This window comes from Hesperophylax consimilis, chromosome 3, assembly GCF_061612785.1.
Source record: "Hesperophylax consimilis isolate HC1 chromosome 3, BYU_Hcon_1.0, whole genome shotgun sequence".
NCBI classification, from domain to species: domain Eukaryota; kingdom Metazoa; phylum Arthropoda; class Insecta; order Trichoptera; family Limnephilidae; genus Hesperophylax; species Hesperophylax consimilis.
This window is the reverse complement of record NC_142838.1, coordinates 24,545,790-24,553,224: the sequence shown is the minus strand read 5'-3', so window position 1 is coordinate 24,553,224 and position 7,435 is coordinate 24,545,790.

The window sequence follows — 7,435 nt, the reverse complement described above, 5'->3', positions numbered from 1 at the left end:
AAATTCAATTTAGTTTAATTTCAGAAGATTCATTATTTTAATAATAAAATTATTTAGTTTCTCTTTTAAAAAATGACAAGAAGGACGCCGTTCACAATCTTAGCCGTCTCCAATCAAAACAAAATAGTTTTTCTTTACCATGGTAACAGTTGTCTTCATTGATTTGTAGTGGATTAGCCGGATAAATAAATACTTTTCTTAGGACTATTTTAGTTATCATTACTTGAGAAATTTGTTGTCAAGTATTTTCTAGAAGTAATAGGTACTGGGCTTATTTTTTGTATTTTCTTAGGATAGAAAACTGATGTTTCATGACGTAATTAATTAAAAATTAGTAAATAAGTCAGAGGAAAAAATTCTGGCTACCAGAGGCAAAAATTTAAAACTACCGTTTGGAAATGCTTTGCTTCCCCAAACCTGAAATAATCAATAATATTGTATTTATTCAATTTTACCAGTCCAGTTTTTTACCTGTTTTTCTTACCTGTCCTTTTTTCAAGGCTCACACGTCGCTATACTATCAATGCGGTATATGTATCGGGCGTGGCCGATACAACTATATTATCGCGCGGCATACAAATCCATACAAACGTCTCACACAAGACAGATAATATAGTATCATACGAATGAATAAACTGTGTGAGCTCATATTTTAAAATGATGAATTAGGATCGTTATATAATCATTATATAATGTATGATTCATAGAAGTATTATAAACCACCATAATCTGTAGTGTTAGGTAGTTATAAAAAAAAATATTTTTTTTCATCATTACAAATTAACTTAGGTATATAAAATATTAAAATCCAAATCGGACAGTTCTGAATTCCTGCAACTAGCTAATTCCCCGGTACAGCGGTTTCGTACTATGCGAAACCAATACCGAACCAATACCGTAACAATAATGTTGTGATTCTCTGATCACGGTACTTTAAATTTTTGTTGCCGTAATTTTATATCTTGTATGTATTTTTTTATCGTAAATTTATTGTTATTATTTTTCAATGTACTTAAATTTTTTGTTGCTTTTATTTTTAATTCACGTATGTATGCATATTTCTTTCTCATGTTAAATTGTACTGCCTTTATGTATACATACCTATATGTAAAAGCCCTCTGGGCGTAAAATTAAATAAATAAATAAATTATAGAATCAGCTGTGAAGGTGACAGATGTCGTAAAATTAAATGATATTCTGAGCTCTCTCTCTCCCCACTTCCTCTACCCCCTCTGCTAAGGGGAAAGGGAATATTATATCTTCCGTGTGAGTCTAGAACATGTAATCCATTTAGGCCACGGCCAAATACTCCATTAATATTATAGCACCGTGTGAGGCTAGCGTAATGCTGTCATTCATGGTTTAATCCTGTGTCAGACTACGCTATACCATCAAGCTTTTTAGGGGCGTGGCCAATACAGATTATAATGTAGTAGTATCACATGAAGTTATCCCAACGGCAGGAGAGAGGGTCAATAATAGGTTATACCTACGTCATCCCGTATTTTTCATAGGCGGGTTAGATTGATAAAAGCTTGTTCAGCAGTAATAATAAATCCTATTTGCAAAACCGTTCTTCATTCCGATGTCAAGTCAAGTCTCTTCACGGTTCATAGGATCAGTGCAGGGCTGGATTAAGTATTCAGCAAAATAAGCACGTTTTTAAAGCATCCCGATGATGGGCACTCACGGCCGATCGATATTTTGAAGGTTATGTAGATGGGGTCGTCACAGATATTTTGCATTGCAGGATTTATGATGGACTATAATTATTGTGCAAAACTGCACATGGTGCATAATCATGAACCCTGGAATAAATTGTGAGACTAGCTTTCATTTTACTTATACTAAGGATCTACGGTGAGTGGTTTATTTACGGTTCCACGCATCGATTCTGAAAAACAAATATAAATTGAAAAATTTTCCGGGAAAAAATAAAAATCTTGGAAACATATGATTCCCCTCAATAAATATTAATAATATTTGACAAGTCAAAATATTTCACCATTAAATGAAGATATAATATATCTCGACGCCATCTAGTGAGAAATTAAGTATTTAACAATACCTTTCCTACAAACATAAAGGTGGTTGTTTTCAGATGAAAAAAAATCAAAAAAGGAATAATGGTTGAATGAAATACTAGTATTTATTGATTATTTGGTTTGGTTTATTTAAAAATAAACCGACGTAGCACAGTGGTTCCGGCAATCCGAAGGTGCGGGTTCAATTCCCGTCTTTTCCCGGAAGATTTTTTCAATTTATATCTGTGTTTCAGGCTAATAATTATTACTTATAACAATTTGTTACCTTTGTGCTTTGCATACAACCTTGTCTTGTAAACACATGTTTTACCTTCAATAAATATTAATATTAGCCCATGTTCACAAAACAGTATTCTAAATCCGCCACTAAAGGTTCTGATCCGGCCCTAGACCAGTAACGATTGTTAACATCATCTTTTATTGACTTGATAAATGGCAACTAGTTATGCATGTTGATGAAGAATAATTGATGAAGCGCATAACGTTCATGATCATTCGCTAAGCTAAAATTACCATTATCAATAAAGGGTCAGCGAAGTTATCACTGGGTAATCCTGTATCATGTATTTTCCTTTCAAATGAAAATATAATTGTTCAAGATGAATTGAAAGTCACTATTTACACAATTCCACAATTTTATTACAAATTACTGTTTCTATTTTGTAACTTTTCGCATTTTAATAAGCAAATGTATTACTAACGATGTTTTAATGGCCGGTAATGTAATCATCTTATTATTTAGGTGTTTCGAATAAACAAAACATTTTATTAAAACTGATATTTTTTTACATTTTTCCGAATCTTCCCTCATAGTACTGTGGTTCATCATGGGTTAGTTGTTTTACTCTTAAGGAAACGCATTTTTTAAAATTCAAAACATAGATCACAAATAAATACTTGGAAGAAAACTATGCTTTTTTAAAAATAAATAAATTTTGTCTTCGAAAAAATTGTGTTTTTATATAGTAAAATAAATTTGGGTTAAAAATGGTTGATCAACATGAGTATCTCACCAAGGAATGGATCGCGATCAGAGGCGGATTTGCAGTCTTGGCCGCCCTAGGCCCCAGACCATGTAGCCGCCCCTTTCTCAGTACCCATCATATTGACCAGGAGTATCCAAACTTTTCAGTAAGTTCCTAGGGTCAAAACCGTTTTAATTTTCCTGCCATTATCATTCATGGTTCATGGGGTGAGATTTGTCCAGGTCTTGGCGGCGGATACGTCTGCCCACCTGCTGCGTGGCGGGCCGGATCGAAAGAGACTGGGTGAGGGAGGCCTTTTGACCTTTCCAGCCGGACTATCTTGATCGCCTTGCACCGCAGTTGGAGGGATGTATTCATACGTATGTCACTCCTGGACACACTAATCCCCAGATTCCTACCCACCCCTCATACATTCTCCTTTTCAGAACTTCCTATCCTTCCCTTCCTTAACAAGACCCTCCACACAGCATCACCTAAGATGACATAGGTCGTGAAGAAAAATATTTTCCTCAAAGCCTCCTGTGTGGAATTAATGTAAAAAAATACGCTTGCTAAATTCGCTAGTTCAATTACTGTATAATTGTCGATTGTCGCAGGCCGGATTGATGACATTGGCGGGCCGTTGTTTGGAGACCCCTGATATAGACTATAGACTACATAATGAATTTACTTTATATAATTGACAACTTTTATCGAAATCGATTCAGAAATTTAGTTAACTATAATAGCTGCTAGTTTGTAATACTTTCTAAGGTTTCAAGGATTTGAATAAAACATTTAAAACTGTTTTAGGTTTAATTTATTTAACTAGTTTCAGGTTTATTCTCATACAATAATATATAAGTGTTTCACAGTTATAATTAGGGTTGCCAGATACGGGCTGGATAAAAAGTTATTATTAAGTCTCCAAACAAATAAAAGAAATCAGCACCTCTTTTAAATAAAAATCAACTTATGGTACATATTCGAATATAATAACTAAACTTAAAATACAAATTAAAACGTTGGTAAAAAAATTTACGTAAAGCATTATCTAACATAAAAAAAACTGAACTCAAAACAAAAATCTTGCAGTTACAATTCTCGTCTGCACTTAAGTGCAGCAAAATCATTAATTAGATCTGCGCAATCCGATTTCCTTAAAAAATCTGCTTCTATGTTAAGCAAAGCAAGATTGTTCAGCCTTTGCTCCGCCATTGTTGTGCGTAAATAATTTTTTACATGTCGTAAACAAGAAAATGATCGTTCTCCAGAACAGTTACTGGCGGGAGTACACACACACATTCGAAGAGCAATATCCACGTTTGGATAAATGGTTTGAAGATCTTCAGTTCGTAACCATTTTAACAAACTGACAGCATTTTTTCGATCCTTATTTTTCACACTGCAGTGAGCACGAACATGGAGACATTCTTCTGAAAAATGGGCTTCTAAATCACTAGAATAAATCATTTGCAATGATTTTGCCTTTTCTTCGACTTCAGACGGGCTTAGTTTTGTCAATTGAGTAACAAAATTAAATTTATTATAAAGTGATTTGTAAGCACCCAGTCGTTTTTTTTAGTTCTGCTGATAAGGAATCGATTATTACTAAAAAAGTAGCGATTCTGAAATTTCCGCGGCCGTTTTTTTGTTGCATCTCTTCACCTGTATTATTCTCGCCAGGAAGTAGCTTAGGCTTTCGATTGCGTCGAAAATCTCTTTCATATTCCTGTAAAAAGGACAGTTTTTTGGCTTGGTTTTCGAAATCATCGAAATTATCTCGCATTTCGCCAATAAAATGTATAAGTACCTCATACAGTTCTATGACAATGGTGATGTCAATTTCCACACTCTGAAGTTTTTTACTTGTGGCGTTAATACGATTCAGTAAAAATCCCCAAAACACAGTCATGATGGCCGTTTCAAAGCGTTCCAGTTTTAAACGAATACCTCTTGCTTCACATATAACGGCTTTCTTCTGTTCTGTGTGATTTTCGATCGAGACTAACGCTTTATGGATTTCATGCCACAATTCGCGTAAACTTTTGCATGCATCTGCACGAGCTGACCAACGAGTCGTTGATAGACTTTTGACGGTGAAATGGGCTTGTAGGAGTTCCCAACAAAGTTCCCGGCAAATCCGCCTCTGATCGCGATGCGAATTATTTTAAAATCTCGAAAGTGAGCACCTCGGGCACGAAAGCAAGGGGAATTTCTGTGATTAAAGTTTATTTTGTCGAACTTAAATCAGTAGACTAGCTGCTGTGGAAACGAGATCCCTGAGGCGTATGCGTATGTTCACACACGTTCATATATGAAACCATATATGAACGTGTGTGAAATACGGAGATTCACAAAGAATGTAAGGCTGAGGTAAGCGTATTACGCTTGATAAGATTAGTTAGGATAACTCGAATGAATGAACGAAGAAAGGACAGTAAGGAGAATACATGACGCGAATGCGAATGGTAGAAGAAGACATGTCACGATCAAGTGAACCAAATACTCGAGTTTGGAGAATAGTATGTATGAGACGATGTATGAATGTAAATAAAGCAAGGAGTTTGTGCCAAGACTGAGTTGTTTGGCGGTCTGCCATCTCTGCCTACCCCTGCGGGGAAACGGCGTGGTTACATCTTTTGACGGACCTACTCGCATAAATCTTAAGAGGAAGCTACAAGCCGAAAATGTGTATATTCTTGGTATACCTTATATCGTAGGTAATAGGCATTAAAATCGGTTGAAACGTTAGATTTCAAGCAAATAACTGGTTTTTATTTATTTTGTAAATAATTTTATAAGAAAGCATAAAAGTTAATCAAGTGAAACTGTCACAGATAATTTTAGCTATAATATTGTATTTATTAAAGTTGTTTCCTTTATGCTTTCATACATTTCTATTGAAAAAATATTTTTTTTTTTTAGTAGTTTACATTTATATTTTTTATTGAGTAATTTATTTTTTATTTGTATTCTACTCAAGAGAAGCGATATTAAAACCTTCAATTTATCTAAAGCACATTTTTAGGTATTCATAATGTACACCAATTCGTTGTAAAGATTAATCAAAATAGCGATTTGGCAATGACTAAAAATATTAAAATCAATATTTATTATTTATTGGTAAAAATGAGTTTGTATGTTGAAAATGACGATTTAAATTATAGCTCAACTTCGTGTGGTTATTACGCCTGAAAGCAGGAAAAGAACAACTTGCTCTGAGGCAGGAACAACAACATTGACTTATGAAGAACACACGTTTCCTTAGAGGAAATAGAGTCTATTTGTCGACCGAGGCATTGAGGTATAATTGGACCGATCTTGCTTCTAATCTACATACATAGGAGTGCCTTCCTACGCAGCTTGCTTTGAGGAGTGAATATCACTGAACGTAAACACCATGGAGCCCCGACTATAAAATACATTCTCCAAGGTCTACCAAAAGCAGTAGACCCACAGAAAAGATAGTTCCTCATTATTCTGTAATAATATAAATACTTTTATTCCGGGCTACATGCGAGGGTCGTAATCATTGACTAATCAATGGTTATAATGCAATGTAATCCACATTGGCATATCATACAGTAAAACATTAAAAAATGAAATAGACCAACAATATTTAAAATAGCAAAAGAGTTTGAAAGAGGAGTAACAGAAAATATGAAAATAATATGGACATTGAGTGGTTCCTTTTAGATCCCACTGACACTGTATTTAATGGAGTTGTCTCGTCCAAAGAAAATTCGTGTTATCCATAGACATATGAATATTAGTAGACCTGCCCTAAGTGATTAAAAGCGTATTATCCCCACTCCCCATACCGGTTCCATTGGAGCCGGCTGTGCTCGCGTATGGCCTCAAGTGAAATTTGAAAACGTGACGTCATCATTCTTGTGCGAACTATGGTCGAGGCATCATCGGTTCATTTTACGAAATAACACGGCAAAATGTTGACTTGTACTATGAAAACTTGTAAAAATAGATGTGAAAAAGAGAATAAACCCAATTGTCGTATTACATTCCATATATAAGCATTATTTTACTTTATTTTAAGCATATTCACATCGTATAATATAGATCAGTTTTAGAAACATATAGGTACTATCACATCGAGAAACGTCTGGACGCGAAACACAAAGCTGGTTAGTTGCTGGGAAGTAAATTATGAACATTTATAAAAGTGTCTTAACTAAATACTTAAACGAAATATTCGACTCTGAAAATAGAACCTAGTTTTTTTGCCGAATTTGGACTTCGCAAATTTGTTCATAACGTGGCGAGTAATTTGCGCTCCCATGTAAAAATGTCTATTCATTCAAAAGCAGATTTTACTTTTAAGAAGTAAATGGTGATATTATAATGCGAGATGCCTATTTACTGTCAGATTGATTTATTGACGAATCACAGTCAGCCTTACGCCCT